Source organism: Aricia agestis, chromosome 5 (assembly GCF_905147365.1).
Source record: "Aricia agestis chromosome 5, ilAriAges1.1, whole genome shotgun sequence".
Classification (NCBI taxonomy): Eukaryota; Metazoa; Arthropoda; class Insecta; order Lepidoptera; family Lycaenidae; genus Aricia; species Aricia agestis.
In genome coordinates, this window is record NC_056410.1 from 14,688,061 (window position 1) to 14,705,211 (window position 17,151).

General features: G+C 35.2%; 1 long non-coding RNA gene across 1 annotated transcript; it reads left to right on the forward strand.

Annotated features, from left to right (window-relative positions):
* Positions 1–11,806: 11,806 nt before the first annotated feature.
* Positions 11,807–15,702, forward strand: LOC121727058. Its single transcript, XR_006035615.1, has 3 exons — positions 11,807–12,044; positions 12,477–12,479; positions 15,692–15,702. It is a non-coding gene; the product is annotated as an uncharacterized LOC121727058 (long non-coding RNA).
* The last annotated feature ends 1,449 nt before the right edge of the window (positions 15,703–17,151 follow it).

The window sequence follows — 17,151 nt, forward strand, 5'->3', positions numbered from 1 at the left end:
GTTCGACTCGTCTAATGTCAATTGTTTGCATTTTTGATCGACGATTCTATAGAATCAAGAAGAACTAAGAATCAGAAAATGTAAAACAAGGGTATGGAAATAAAGGCTTTTTTTTTAATTTATTTATTTTTTATTTATGTAATACGGCCATAGTAGTAGTATTATCACGCGATCCATCAAGCATTCACACAATTAATCTAGTCGTGTTATCAAGATAGATATTCAATCTGGACTAATGTAATCGCCGGATTATTATACGGATTACAAGCGTGTTAAGCAAATTGGATCATATAGTATGAAAATTATCCATCTAGTACTGCTTCGGACTTAATGGCGAGTGACTGACTAATAAGGACACTTGGACTGCGCATTACATAGGTACTAACGATGTAGATTGTAGTGTACACAGGGTGTACAATAGCTAAGAACAGCATAAGATGTGATGAAACTAGAATCTAGTCTGATAACGCCCGCAACTCCGTTGCGTCGAAGTCCTTTTATTGCGCGGGAACCGTACATTTTTGGTTTGGGCGTAGAGAGGCAATATACAGATAGTCAGATTCACTTTTGCATTTATTATGTTAATATGGATACAGAGATCATATAATATATTATAAAGGAATAAGTTTAAGATTATCCGCGGCAATGAACAAGAGATTAAAAAAAACTTTGAGTTGTTTTCCTACAAACGTCTTGATTTTTTACTACGCCAAATTTGAATGTGAAGCCTAAGTAAAGAACAGGCGCTGAATAAAATATATTATGTATACAGAGAAAATATTGCAAATTTTATCAAAATCTTAAGTAGTTTTTTTTTTATTTTATGAAATAAGGGGGCAAACGAGCAAACGGGTCACCTGATGGAAAGCAACTTCCGTCGCCCATGAACACTCGCAGCATCAGAAGAGCTGCAAGTGCGTTGCCGGCCATTTAAGAGGGAATAGAGTAATAGGGGAGGGTAGGGAAGGGAAGGGAAAAGTTGAGGGTAGGGAAGGGAATAGGGTAGGGGTTAGGGGATTGGGCCTCCGGTAAACTCACTCACTCGGCGAAACACAGCGCAAGCGCTGTTTCACGCCGGTTTTCTGTGAGAACGTGGTATTTATCCGGTCGAGCCGGCCCATTCGTGCCGAAGCATGGCTCTCCCACGTATAAAGTAGTAAAGGTAGTATAAACCGGTAAAAATATTAGTTATTCACTTAAAAATGTTAGTTATACACTTCATTCACTTACGTCTTTAATAATGATTTCGTATTTCAGCAAGTATAGAGGCGGGCTCTGTCGTGGTTTAGTTAACAATGTCATGCGCGATAGCTAGTTAACTTAAATGCAAAAGTTTGTGAGTGCGGGTTCGCTCCGAGACACAGCTTTATAGAGGTGAAGTCATGTCAGAATTAGGCAGAATAATTAGAGACAATTTAGTTTTTAAATTAAGGTGCCGTTACTTTGGCATCATGATAGGGGTGATGGGTACCTACCTCACTCATTCATAATATGGAAATATGTATTATATGATTGGGATCTCCATTTATATTTTTTTGCAAAAATTGTCCCCAAATTGTCATTATGACTTTATATATCAATTAATTACTAAAAAAGTGTCGGTATGACCTTAAGAGGAGTCCACACCGCCCTTTTTTCCATACAAACGTTGTCCCCTGTTTCCTCCCTGGATAATGCTAGTAGAGTTATAATTTTTTTCCTGAATATCTACGGCCACTAATACAATGTCTCTATGTTTTCTTTTTTTTCATAATTTAATTATTAAATAAGATATGAACGTTCAAAAACCCAAAAAAATGGCCAGATTTTCCGCTGTGTTCAAACGTCCAGAAAACAGATTTGGCTAGATTATACAAAAAAAAGCAAAACATAGGAACACAGCTCAATCCTTTTTTTAATCTTTAATGAAAAAACTACTTAAATCGGTTAAGTTTTGGAGAAGGGATCAGGGGACAACGAATCGTTGATTTTCTGGATTTTCTGCAGTTGTCTCTATCGCGTTCTGCGGTATAGGCTTGAGGTAAGGGAGACAGCTATAGATATTACACGTACTTTTTTTTCATTTCTCTAGCCGCTGTTGTATCCTCTTAAACAAGCTGTAAAATGTGCTGCATGTAAAATACAGCTGTAAGACCATCAAGGTGCACGTCAACAAGTCCAGATCTAAGTCTTATCAAAAAATTGCACCAACATAATGTTAACATCATCACTCAGTGTCGGCCGGTTATTAATGTTGACACTCGCCGGGCGGTCGAGAGCCACGAAGTTAGGCACGAGGCACTTGCATAAGTTGCTCAAGAAATATGAAGACTGTGTCGAGTGCTCTGCTCTTGTCACCATTTATGCGAACTACACACGGCGGCTTACAATAGAGAGTCCTGAAATTTATTTTAGGGAAACGATCGAATGAACGATATGATGGTATGCGATGGAAACCATGACGCAACATTATAGTTAGTTCTGCATGACCTGTGTCTTGTCGTCATCATTGTATACTAAAAAACTTACAAGTAACAGAATAAATCTTGTATATTATAAAAATGGATTTTCAAATGTGTTTTTCGCGCTAAAACTCGAAAACGGCTGAACGGATTGGGCTGATTTTAGTCTTAAAATATTCGTAGAAGTCCAGGGAAGGTTTTAAAGTAATAAGATGTTCACCGGGACAGCTAGTTATATAATAATATTATATAACTCAAATGAACAAATTTTTGTCATCAATCTAGTTACTACACACCCTACATACTCAACGGAACGAATGATTATATAACATTCCATAAAAACCCATATATTAAGTTCACTAAGTATAATCATTTTTGTTTCTTTATGCCTAAACACAAAATCAACCAGAAGTCTGAAAGCTGATGACGATAAACATCCTGCAAACAATAGTACAAACAAAACACACTCGAAGAAATAAAAATAAATTATAACCCGACTGCAGCAATTCGAAATTAACAGCGGCCGGCGGACGGACCGCTCTCTCAGAAATTTAATTTGCGCTTAATTTAATACAACCTTAATACAACCTTATATAGCCTTATACAGCCTCCATTATCCGTGTGTCGCTCGTGTGACTAATGAGTTGGAACACTCCTCTGTTTGCCACTCGTCTTTGTCCAAGTTTTTTTTAATAAAGTCCTATTTATGGTCAGTATTAAGTTTGCTTGCGAGATACAATCTTTACATATTATAAAACAAAGTCGCTTTTTTCCCTCATGTCCCTTTGTTCCCTTTAATCTTTAAAACTTCGCAACGGATTTTGATACGGTTTTCTTTAATAGATATAGTGATTCAAGAGGAAGGTTATAGGTATAATAACATTAATTAAATAGTGGAGAAATACTGTTATTGTTCGGGTTTCTAATGTGATGTCGTAAATAATTACATTTTTCCGCTTACATTGCAAACGCCGGCTGAACCCTACAAGATTTATCAAAATAATGTACCAAGTATTGAACACATTGAAAAGGTCTACAGAAAACTCCGCGATGGTATATTATGTCTATCTCGTATGGATATCCCACAATACGTACGTCATACTTTCGTAGCACTTTGTATGGAGCGTATCGGGCAGGTCTTTTTTTATGAGATATTTGAATTGTCATATCTTGGTGAATTTTTAAGCTATCAGAGTCATTCTTTCAACGATGTTTCTATTTTTTAAGTGTCTTTCAATTAACGATAAGAAAAAAAATAGTCATCATGCCTATTCTTAAAAGTAGTAGCTAACAGAGATAGAAAGGATTTCGTAGCTTGATTTTATGGTCCTAAAATATGGATTGTTCTATCTCTGTTAGCTACCACTTTCAAGATTTTTCGCAGATAAAAATGTTGTTTGTCTTATCAAAATGGAGCTACTCACAAAAAATTAGCTATATATATAGATAGTAATAAAAAAATTGTTTTACGGAACCCGGACTATGGATTGAACATGTCCACCAAGAAGTTACAGTACATTCAATATCATGACAATATTTTGTCGAAACCGGTCGTGTAAAATAATAACTTTGTAAGAAATCTAATAAAATAAAGTGGAATAAGTGCAAAGTGTGTCTGACTATCTGTCTGTTAGATTCAAATATACACCTTTAATTATTGAATTTAAGAGACGCACTTTATTTTATTTTATATTCAGAAGGCTTACATACTAATAACTTAAATGGCTAGTACAATAATTAAGATAACCAAATAGCTAATGATAAGCCTCCACATGTATGTAAAAAGATAATTATTATACAAATCAGCAAAAATGTGTCAAACTATATTAATCTAAATATACCTATATTAACTAATTTTGGAAAGACTTTTGCATTATAAGTTTTATATCTTTAAACGAGCAATTCTTGTATATGTTACGCTCAAAGACCGAAATCGCTCAATGAGCGAAAAAAAGGCTCACAACGCGTTGTGGTCACAGTGAAACAGCCATGACGCGAAATTCGCGTCGTGGCTCTAATGAAAAGGGCCACGACGCGTTCTGTCAATCACAAAAAGACCATAACGCGAAATTCGTGTCGTGGCTGATATGCCGTTTTGTTTTTCTTGATTTGTTCTTGATTGATTAATCGTCCATAAGTATGGAAGATTATATTTGAATTACCACGCGTACTACAAAATATTTTTTGTTTTACTAAATCACTGCATAACGTGTTTATCATTATTATTTATAAAATATCCATAGTTCCATAATATCCGTGCTAATTTTATTACTGTCTGCCTGTCTATTATGCTTCAGAACTTGTCTTTGCTTTTATCTTTTATTAGGATTAATGATCATCTTTCTTCGTAGAGTACCGCGCGAAGCTTTCGGAACAGAAATGACACTTTGAGTTTGTGTTTTGGACGACTTTTATAAAGTTACAGAACTAATAAGAAATGGTTGGTTAAATTTTGTTTGACTTCAGTTTCGGTTCTTGTATAACCATGTCGCAGTTCGTTTTACTTTGCTACTAATGTAAAAGTGAAATTTTGTGATAAAGTATGCATGGATATTTGGTACTCGATCTTAATGCATACGTAATGTAAACGCCTCCGTGGTCTAGTGGTATAGAGCGCGGCTCTTGACTCGGAGGTCGTGGGTTCGATTCCTGCGTTGGAAACATGTTATTTCCAAGTTTGGTTAGGACAATGCAGGCTGATCACCTGATTGTCTAAGTAAGATGATCCATGCGTCGGATGGGCATGTAAAAAGTCGGCCCTGGGCCTGATCTCTCGCCGGTTGTGTTGGTCTTCCGTCCTACTGGGTTATGAGAGTAAAGGAATAGAGAGTGCTCTTGTGTACTGCGCACACACTTGGGCACTTTTATACACACTATTTTTGGGACAATTAATCCTGCGTAGCTGGCTTGGTTTCAATGAAAGCGGTCACCGTCACCGAAACCGGTGTGGGAGCTATTATTTATTTATACGTAATGTTGCAGTAAGTTTTAGATTAATCAATAGATTAAAATTATGAAAAGTGCATTTTCCCTTATAATGCAACGAGGTATGGTGATTAAGGCCAATTACATTGCAAACAACTTTCTTGTATCATTTTCCCTAAGTAGTAATTTTGTACTAGACTATGACAAATAAATATTATAATTTATAACATATTATAGGTACCTTTTTTTCCCCGTCCCAAAAAAGAGCACTACGTCGCAAATATCTTTTTATAAATGACGTAGTTTTATACTGATTAGTGTCACTTGTGCAACAGACCGTTACCGAGCGATGGCGGCAAGGATAATAGAACTAGTAATGCCTTAATTAAATGTACCGGGAAGAAACTATCAGAGTAATAAATGTTGAAGACCGGTACAAATTAATGAGTCACCTGCACCGATGGAATCGATACTATCCGTCCTTTTCACGCCCCAGGGATCCCACGTACGCGGAAACGGAACAGAAAGAACACCTTGTTCTTAATTAAGAAAATGTCGTTTATAAAGAAAATAGCATCAATAAATTGGCTTCAGATTTTCGTTCCCCTTAATATTTATAGTACGGATATTTTGCTAAAAGATTATGAGATGACACGAATAGCTTAATATTTATAGTAGTTGCTTTTGACTGTGATTTTATCACTAAAATTATTATTAACGTTTAATTTGGGTAGGGTTCCAAAATCATGGAATGGTCTCTACGAAAAACAAGTATTCAGCGTTTTACGAAATTATGAATGTTTTATTATCCTTATCATTAAAATATCATTAATTATGGTGCACGGCGGACGTGATGCGAGTTCCATCACAGAGATTAGAGAGAGAGATTAGACAACATCTGGGGAGGCATTAAAAAGGGCGATATCATGTCCCGGTTTTTGAGGACGTCTGGTTATCCCAAATGATATAGCAATTTGCTAAGTCAAGGTATGAAAATAAATTATTTAATTTCAGATGTGACCACTATAGGATGCTGACAGAAATATCATTCGAAAAAAGGCTTTCATTGTACTTGTTATTTGAAAACATCGAAAATATTGTCTGTGAAGTTATAAATAAGTAAGCTTTTGTATTAAACAAAGTTTCAATCAAAATCGTTGTTAAGAAACTTATGAAAGTATTTTTTGTCTGCGTATCAATATTTCTATACTTAGAATGAACAATATTTTACCTGATTATGGTAAGATGTACTTAATAATATAATCTGTAGAGTATTTAATATTTATATAGGTTGTTAACCTAATTTCAATTAGGTTGTTAATGGTGACTAATAATCAGGAACACTACATGATATATTACCAACATAATATTTTTATAGGTTTAATATAACAGACATATTTTCGAGAACTTAAAATATACAAAATAGATGATAGGCTAAAAAATGTAATGCAGTTGATTGAGATATTATGTCTACCCAAATATACACAATATCATAAGACAATACTCTAATAAAAAACAAAGACATCTAACGATCGCAAATAAACCGTGGAAAGTCGTAGAACTATGGCAGTACATTTGGGCTCTGTTTTGCAGCTGCGGGCTTAGGATTATCTAAGTTTTGAATTGAGATGCCTTGTTCCATTCAATGGCGTCGGATTAGTGGTCTTCGCTAACCCGATTAGATTGCCAGTTTTAAACTTGGAACTTTCGCGTTTAATGGGTCAGATAGACACTGCCATAAAGAAAAACCTAGTTCACTTCCTGCCGCTGAAATGGTTCCGTTTTTAAACGGCGGCGAAGCCAAAAGGAAGGAGAATTTATAATTTTGTTGTTAGTCTGAGTAACGTGTATTTCGCTTACGTCCGGTATAGAAAATCGGGGAAAAATGCGTCGTCGGGATATAGTTTTTTTGATATAATTTAATAAATTATGTACTGATTAAACTTAACAAATTTTATGTTTTACTAGATAGGCCGGTGATCTTCGTATCACTTAACTTCTGAATTTTCTCACCGTGTAAACATTCCTTGAACTTCCACCGATATTTTAAGACTAAAATCTTTCAAATCTTCCAAATCTCTCTCAGCCGATTTTTTGGATTTATTTTTTTCAGATTTGGAGGCAGTCCTAGATTTAACGTTCATAAACAGGCTATTAATTATCCTGTTCGTTTTATGTACGACGTAATTTCAGAATCTTTAAGCCACATTCCTTAGCGTTGCTCAGTTTTAATACTAAGATTTCTACGGAGAATCTCTTTATAAAAGTATCTACGAGTATATAAGCTGCTTACTACGTTAATCGCTTTGATATTGCAAAAGCTGAAATATCAAAAGCTAGTTTAATTTCTGAGACATTAATAAAGTGATCAAAATAAGTATCTTCTTGGAAATTAATTATGTAACAGAAGATGTATGCATAATGTAATTACAGTGAATAGACTGGATTAGTATGCATGAAACCTAGGTACTAAAATACTCAAACCGAGAAAAAATTATAGACAGTAAGACAGAATTTTATGAAGTTTAGCGTGGGAGAGCCATGCTTCGGCACGAATGGGCCGGCTCGACCGGAGAAATACCACGTTCTCACAGAAAACCGGCGTGAAACAGCGCTTGCGCTGTGTTTCGCCGAGTGTGTAAGTTTACCAGAGGCCCAATCCCCTATCCTATTCCCTTCCCTACTCTCCCCTATTCCCTTCCCTTCCCTTCCCTACCTTACCCTCCCCTATTACCCTATTCCCTCTTAAAAGGCCGGCAACGCACTTGCACCTCTTTTGATGCTGCGCGTGTCCATGGGCGACGGAAGTTGCTTTGTGGTGACGCGTTTGCTCGTTTGCCCCCTTATTTACTACAAAGTAAGACCGGTTTTTTAATGTGTGAGGCAAACCAGCGACCGCACGGTCAATCATCGTACGAAAGATAGCGTGGAGTAGCGTAGTTTGATGCATGTGTGTATATTGCATAAGCACGAGTAGAAAGTTGGCCTCTGTTATACAAAAGGCTGTATAATAATTGATACGTTTATATTTGATTTTAGTTTTTGTACAAGTTTCCAAACTCCTCCAAAATGGCTTGGATTTTGATGAAATTCTGCGTGTTTATCAGATAGGTCTGAGAATCGACCAACATCTTTTTTAATGTATGCTATCCGGTATCTCGTCACAACGTAGAGCAAAACAATGTTTGCCGGGTCAGCTGGTGAAATGCAAGTTTTATTTTGGTAAGTATTTTCATTCGTATACATAGTGTACAGCGGTTAGCGGAATACGTTGAAATTACAACTGTCCTTTGTCCGAGCTAATGCTGTGTAATCTTGTTACTGTAATTTATGCCGCAACCCCCGACTAACGAAAATTCACCGCCCAAAACAAACACTTTGTGACTTTTTCATAAAACTGTACATTGCACATACCTACATAGCTCTATAGTACAGTCTTGTGAATAGTCACAAAATTTAATACAGTGCGAATATAATATTTACGTAATATGTTATAATATTATGTAGTCACAATGTACAGTATTGTAAAAAAGTCATAAAGAGTAATACAGTATAAATAGCCTGTACCAACAATCCCAACGTTTTTTAAGAAAATCACAAAGTGCAACATAGTACGTTTATACAAAAGTCTTAGCCCGCCCCCTAGACGATAAATTTTATTGTGCAATATCGCGTATAGTTCAATATTATTGACCGTCTAGGGTTGATATTGCCTTTCAATCTTATTGTCAAATAAATTGTTCGATAATATTATTCAATGATATTACACTATTAAATTGATCGTATATAATAGTATATTACGTCTGTACCAATTTGAATTCCCTATATTCATTATATTCATTCATTAAGGGTATTATTATATACTTCTACCGTCGACCCAAACTGTTTTTCAGTCGTCATTATGGACCGGGTAAAAGACCGGGTTAGGCAAGATAATCAAGTAAAAACATCATGGTAGAACAAATACTCATAATTACATGATTTCTTTCAAAATCATCGCCAAAATATCTACTAAACGAAGCAATATTATGTGTTATCATTTGAAAACTTGTATTGCAATTTTTATTATGATTTCTTCTGTCTCGTCATATAGTATTCGGCTTGATATATTGAAAACGCGATGGAGCAGTAGAACATTTGTAATATTCCGAAATTAAAAATATTCAAGTAGCAATAAATAAATCTACGGTACATTGCAAAAAGATTTTTTTATGTTAGCCACACATTAAAAAAAACTAAGTGAAGTTTGGAGTGTTTGAAACTCTTTTAATTTTATGCTATTGTATAGCTTTTTTCGCGAGCTTTGGGCGCAGCGACCGAATTAAGAAATTCAGCGGTGGGGCGTTAAAATCCGTGCATCGTGTAACGTCGTTTCAGTTCGGCAGACTTCGGCACGGTGTTTATGTGCGTGCGACTAGATGTATGCGAATTATAATTGCACAAGTTGATAAAAATGCTATGCAATAGCTTTACCGCGGCTGTCCCCGAGTGCCACACGTATTTTTATTTTATTTTTAACCGACTTCAAAAAAAGGAGGTTATCAATTCGACACGTATGTATGTAATATTTCCAGAACGACCCAATTTTTGTATATGTCAGTCTATATTAGCGTCTGAACAAATGTGCCAAATTTCAAAAGTGTAATTATGTATGTTTGTATGTATGCTAAAATATTTGAGTTCGCATATCTCCGGAACTAAAATTTTCAATTTCTGTTATTCTTTTTTATGTTGTACTAGGTAGTTTTCAACTTAGGGAATAGTGCAAGTTTCATCAAAATCGGTTCAGTAGTTTTGGAGATAGGGAGTTTTAATTCTCAATTAGGTACAATTTTGAAGTCGGTTTTATCTTTAAAAAAACAGTTATTTATTTACTTATAAAAGGGCAAAATAATTTTAATCTTTGAAACACAACGTGAATACTAAGCCCAACTACAAGCCGAATCATATAACCATTATTGTAATGAAGCGGTCGCAGATTCAAATCCAATCTGCATAGGTCCCATAGGCCTGTGGATTAGGAGCTTGGCGGCGAACGCTATCTCTATTGATTCCTAATGGTTTCCCTATCACATTGATTTCACTAACTGATAAGGATTCGTTCTAGTGAGTAGTTGTACTTTAAATTAATTTTGTTACTGTTTTTTACCGACTTCCAAAAAGGAGGAGGTTATACGTTCGGCTGTATGTATCTTTTTTTTTTGTATGTTCAACGATAACGCAGCCATCTGTGATCCGATTTTCAAAATTCTATTTGTGTTGTATAGGGTTTAACTCGAATTTGGTACCATGTTCACAAAAGTGGTGATCTGATGATGGAATCCTGGAGGAATCGAGAGGACTCCTTATATTTGTATGGAAACATATAGTGATTTCAATTTTTTCTGAAGCATTCGAGGTAAATGCTACCAAAAAGTAAGATTTTGCACCAGGTTATGCCCTGGATCCGAAGGTACCCAACAGAACTTTTGAATGCTTATAGATACAGGTTCGGGGATTTCGGCGTTGTTTAAACAACTGAAAGCATAAGCCAACACATCAATTTATTTGATCATCATCATCAAAATCATAATTATGCCATGGGTCATCACATTATGACCTAATTATTGATGCTTTTCGTGATATTTTGCATCGAAACAGATGTTTTTGATGATTATTTCGCTGTTTGTGGATCGATTTTCAAAATTCTTGTGTTGTTGTATAGGATATAATCTTGATTTTGTATAATAATTATGAAAGTGGTGAGCTGATGATGGTATCTATGAGCAATCGAGGGAAATCCTTGAAATTTATCAAAATACTCATAGTGGTTAAAATGTTCTTTCTAGTAACTTAAACATATGTTACGAATAAGAGAAAGTTCATACGAAGGTGTCTCTTGATCCAAAGGCACATAACAGAACTCCTGAACCTTTAAAGATAAAAGTTTTTAAATTGCAGCATCGCTTAGATAACTGCAAGCATTTACCATAATTTCGCTTACAGTAACATAATGTGAATAGTTAACGTTCGTAGTGGTTATTTACGCATAAGGCCTTATCTTGTAGATAACTAAAAAGAGTGAAATTATTATTTTTAACAAAAAATTCAAACCGACTTCCAAGGTAAAAACAATAATAATATGAACTAAAAAGTATTAAATAACTCTTACTCTATAATAGTGCCTTTTTCAGAATTCGTCTAAATCTCAACAATTTCTGTACATACTACAGTCTTCATTACTTTGAAGTCGGTACCAGTCCCAAAAGCTTCAGATATTCTGACATTGACTGAACTCACGATAAAATTAGCTGGTAATAAATAATAATAATTTTTTGTATTTTTAAATATATTGAAGGGGTGTTTACAATTAACTAACAAAGTTTTAAAGACTTCATTTATATTGTCGTTTTGACAATAAAAATGAAATTTAAAGCTGGGAACAAATTAATTATCGGACGTTTTCATCGGATGTGGCTTGTTTCTATCTGATTAATACAAAATACACTAAACTGTGCACATTGTCTGACATAAGTCGCGGACGCGACCTTAAGCGTTCGGACGTCCGAACAGAATCTGGCTGGTTGGATGTTTTTGCATCCGCGGACGTCCGCGGATGAACCGTGCACATTGCTAAGCCGCATCCATCAGCCGCGATTTATGGATGCGACCGATAATTTGTTTCTAGCTTTAGGGCCTGTTTCATCACTTTCTGATAAAGTGCCGAATAGGCTATTCACAGCTTTTTTGACAGATTATCCATACTTCATCTGTCAAGTTAAGTGGTGGATAGCCTTATCAGGAAACGGTGAAACCGGCCCTTAGTCTCCTGATGTTATTTGCGGAACTCTTTAAAAACGGCTAGATTGATTGTGTGGGGTGTGCTTCTCCTTTGGGTCTAAGAATCAGTCAACATCTAAGTTTCATAACTAACGTCTGCCGGGTCAGCTAGTTATTATTTTATTTTAACCTGCACGATATAAAATCACATCGCATCGTCTCGTGTATCGTGTTCGTAGACATGCTACGCTCGTAGCGGGCTCGTGGCGGGCTCGTAGCGGGCTCGTAGCGGGCTCGTAGCAAGCAATGTGAACTTTGTAGCAGCTGCCGCGGCCGCTAAAATACTAAGAGCATGTTTCACCACTTCCTGATAAGTGACGAATAGGCTATACACCAATTAACTTGACAGATTAAGTATGGAGAATCTGTCAAAAAAGTTGTGAATAGCCTATTTGTCACTTTATCAGAAAGTGGTGAAACAGGCCTTAAAACATGAACCAGACAATAATGACTGGCTATTAAGGGGAATATACAACATTGAAGAAACATAAAATACCTTGTACTGTCTGTACTGTCTACCTTGATTTGTAGGAAAAAACTCTACGGTGCCAATTAGAGATCCATCTATTAGCTTGCACATTTTAAGACATGTAACAATTTCCTTTTACGGTTTTTGTGAATAATTAGCAACATAAAAATTTACAATATTACAAATCTAACAAACTAATTTCAAAACACAGATTCAACATGGAAAGCGAAAGATAACACGGAATTAGATAAAAAAAGTGCGCCATTACATAATTATCTTTGACGAAGGTTGTAATACGAGCGCCCGTGGGATCTTATAATTTTGTAAGTGTCCGCTATCTCCTAACGCCCGTCGCCTTTTGAACAATTAATTGCTAAGGTCAGGAATATTCTCGGAAAAAACGACGATTACAAGCGATTATACAAAAACCTTGTTAGACGCTTTTAAAGTATTTCTGTTTTATTTAAGATGTTTTTTCGTATTTTATTTGTGCTAAGAATATTATTCTTGTGTCTTTGCGCATAAAATGTTTTTTCTTTATTAGTACTTTACATAAGCTGTTCTTAAATAATATCAACGGATATTATATAAGAACAGCTTATGTAAAGTGTAAGCTGTGACAATATGTAAAGCAAAATTTTACAAGAAAAATAGTAGGTTCACATAATGAAGGTATATAGGTCAATATATTTTTATGCGTGGGAGAGCCATGCTTTGGCACGAATGGACCGGCTCGACCGGAGAAATCTCACATAATATCACAGAAAACCGGCGTGAAACAGCACTTGCGCTGTGTTTCGCCGAGTGCGTGAGTTTACCGGAGGCCCAATTCCCTTCCCTATCCTCCCCTATTCCCTTCCCTTCCCATCTCTACCCTCCCCTATTACCCTATTTCCTCTTAAAAGGCCGGAAACGCACCTGCAGCTCTTCTGATGCTGCGAGTGTCCATGGGCGATGGAAGTTGCTTTCCATCAGGTGACCCGTTTGCCCGTTTGTCCCCTTATTTCATAAAAAAATATAAATGAAGTACTGGTAATAATTCAGCATGAAGATGATTATTAGTCCAAAGTGTATATTTTATCGTACCTTGTAATATTTTATTTTACTTACATTCTCCTTTCTAGAAACGATATTTTATGTGCTGAAAAGGGCATTTAAAATGTATAAAAGACATGTTGCGGCAAAAGAGATTCTGCAAACAGTCCCAACGGTCAACTTAAACTTAGCGAAATGAAAGTTTCTGTATTCAAGCCGGATCTAACATATCCTAAGAAAATATGAAAGTAATAACTTGAAGGATTCATTGGTATTATTCTGTTCAGCCGAACCGCAAACCTACCAACTATTTTATTATATTTACGTATGTGTAAAATAGATATTTGAAAATGCTGTATTTTCGAGTTCTTTCGTGTACCTTAAAGTTTTGAATACAAGATGAATTTTGTTATACCATTCCTTCGTAAGGGATTTATAAAATCTTTTAAAAACCAAATCTATTGAACTCTTATAAGAAAGCAGCATTTGCGACGGGTATAATATACGATTGTAAATGAGTGTCTCTTTTATGGAGATATTACTTAGTCACACTGACTCAAACTCATGAGACATCTTCACCAAAACTCCCTTTGTCTCAGCTGAGAATGACGTCGCATCATCAAACCGACAATAAATTCCACCTGCACAGATAAATGACACCGATTTGTCACATAAAACCGCCAGCAATGAGGCTTATCATATTTAACGAATTATGCATCGAATTTACGATACCTAATTAAAAGGCCCCATTCAGCTAAAGCCTCTGAATATTCAGCTCCTGATTGAAAGCATATTGGAACACGTACGTATGTAATCCAGAGTAAAATTTGTTGGGAGTGGCTGATGGCGAGGCTTTGCGTTACGCACTGTACAGTGTACGTGATTTGCGTATAAAGCTCCTATTATTATGCCTCCTTAAAGCTCATAATATCATGGATGATTCTTCTAAAAGTGTACTGCAGATAACTACTGAAGGGTACACTTATTTGTTTCTAACCGCCGTTATAATACAAGATTACTGTTTTCATCAAACAGCGGATACAAGTTTTTTTTTCAATAATATTAACTCATGTGGCTTTTCCAATGAGTAAAATATATATATATTTTTAATTTGGTAATATGATTCCATTTAAAGTAACGATTTGATTACAAATTAATAATTCCCATTATCTTTTTTTTAATAAGAACATAGTTGGTGTCTTTTTTAACCCACAAAGAAAGCTATAGTTTTATATTTTTTATTGGAAAAATGTTTGTGTTATTCGATACGCTGAACGAGAAAAATGTATTTGTTTGGTATTTGTACCATGTACAGGATCTAGGCTGTATGTAATAACTCAGAGCATTCAATATGTTGGAGCCCAATTGTATAATTTCGGAGTTTCATCTCAAAGATTGTGTGCTTTTTATGCTAATCCCTAGTTATGTGTTCGATAGTGAAGATAATAGAGAGACTTTACATTGGGGTAACAACAGAGAAAAGCAGAACTTCTACTCGTTCGTTAAGCATAATTAAGAAAAGTATTTCGTGACTATTTACTAATTATTTTCTTTTTCGTCCCATTTTAGTTCTGAAAGACGTCCTTTTAGTGTTTCCATTTCCAACAATAGGCCAATGAAGACAATGGAAAAGCAAGGCTTAAAGAAATAAAAGTGTTGTGAGACAAGCTACTACTAAATTCGCTTTAAGAAGATAGGATGTTAGTATATAAAATGTGATCATGCAATCTTTTAAAATAATAAAGATTTAAAAGCTATACAGGCTGTAACAAAAGTAAGTGATAAAACTGTAGTCTGTGAATGAGTCCCTCGTATAGAGTTCACTGTGAAACACGCAGCGCTGAAGGAGCAATTTTTTTATGTTTTGTATGGGCAAGCGCCCGAGCGTCATAAGTTTTCCCATACAAAAGTAAAAAAGTGAATCTTTCAGCGCTTACACTTTTACAGCCAACTCGATTTAGGGTACTCAAACCCAAACACCCTCAAAAGTATCATGAATTAGTTTTGTTACACCCTGAAATATAGGTAAATGGGATAAACCCTATAAGAATAAATAGGGCTTACAAGTTTTAGCTTCTACGTCAATTTTTAACAGTTCTACGTATGATTCGCAGTCTTAAACTTAACGAGAATAGTCCAATGAACATGTTCCCTTACAGTTTCATAAAGGACGCATAACTTACATTATGCAGATCGAGGTTTGTATTTTACTTACTGTAAGGCCCGCGCCAATTTGTTTACAGCTCTCGTATCTTGTGATACATAACAGAGGTGTTGGATAAATATTGTACAAAAGAAGGTGTTACCCGTAACTTCGTCCTTATTTATGATATAAGAAAATTTTCCGTAACAAAAAATACACCATGATCTCGGGACTCCAAATATCTAATCAAATTTTATAAAAACGGACAATAGACAAATAGACAGGCACGTTTTCGAATTAATTGTTATACAACAATAGAATCCATAAAAATTGCGTAACCAGAGCAATAATTGTTATTAGACATAGTAACAGTTTTTCTTTTCGATATTTTCCAGTTACTTTTCTTTTCTTCTCAAAACATCTCTGGTGGAAACGCAGCCTGCGTTTCCACCAGAGATGTTTTGCGAGGATTGTGTTTTTGAGAACCAATAGAATCGCTTCATTGAGATGACTTACCCATGACATCGCTCAGCGCGGCGATGCTATTGGATCCTAAAAACACATTCCTCGCAACACAATATCTCTGGTGGAACGCAGCCTAAAAGTGACTGAAAAAAAAAGAAAAACTGTTACTATGTCTAATATCAATTATTGCTCTGGTGAAGTCGCGCGGATCAGCTTTTTATGTATCAGAATTCAGATTATAAAGAATAATAGTTAGAACCATTGAGTTATAAGTACCACGCACGTAACTACTTATAAATCAATGGTTATAGTTTATTTTTATAATTGGTAAGTACCTACCACCTACCTGCCAATGTAGAGAAAAAGGACTGAGTGCTTAAAAGTTAAAACAAAGAGGTTTAAAGAGAAACAATTAACCTTAGAAGTTATAATTTTGTTGTATTAATTTATGTCAGTTTATTTTGGATGTTGATTTGAAATAAAAAATATTTGTGAAAAACTTTTACAGTTTTATTTACTATTTTAAAATATAATGAACTAAGCTGCTGTACGAATCTATATCATTGTCTTACTTATCTTTAAAATTTATTGAGAATCGTATAATAAAATACACACCTAGGTAACCAAATATATATTTTGTTACCTAGATGTGTATTGAGTCCCATTTTACCCGAGCGAAGGCGGGTTTTCATTTAGTAATATCTTATAATATAAAAATTCTCGTGTCACCATGTTAGTTACCGTACTCCTCCGAAACGGCTTTACTGATTTTTACCAAATTTTATATGCATATATTCAATAGGTCTGAGAATCGGCTACAGGGTACCTTTTATATTGATAAGTTTATTTCCTGA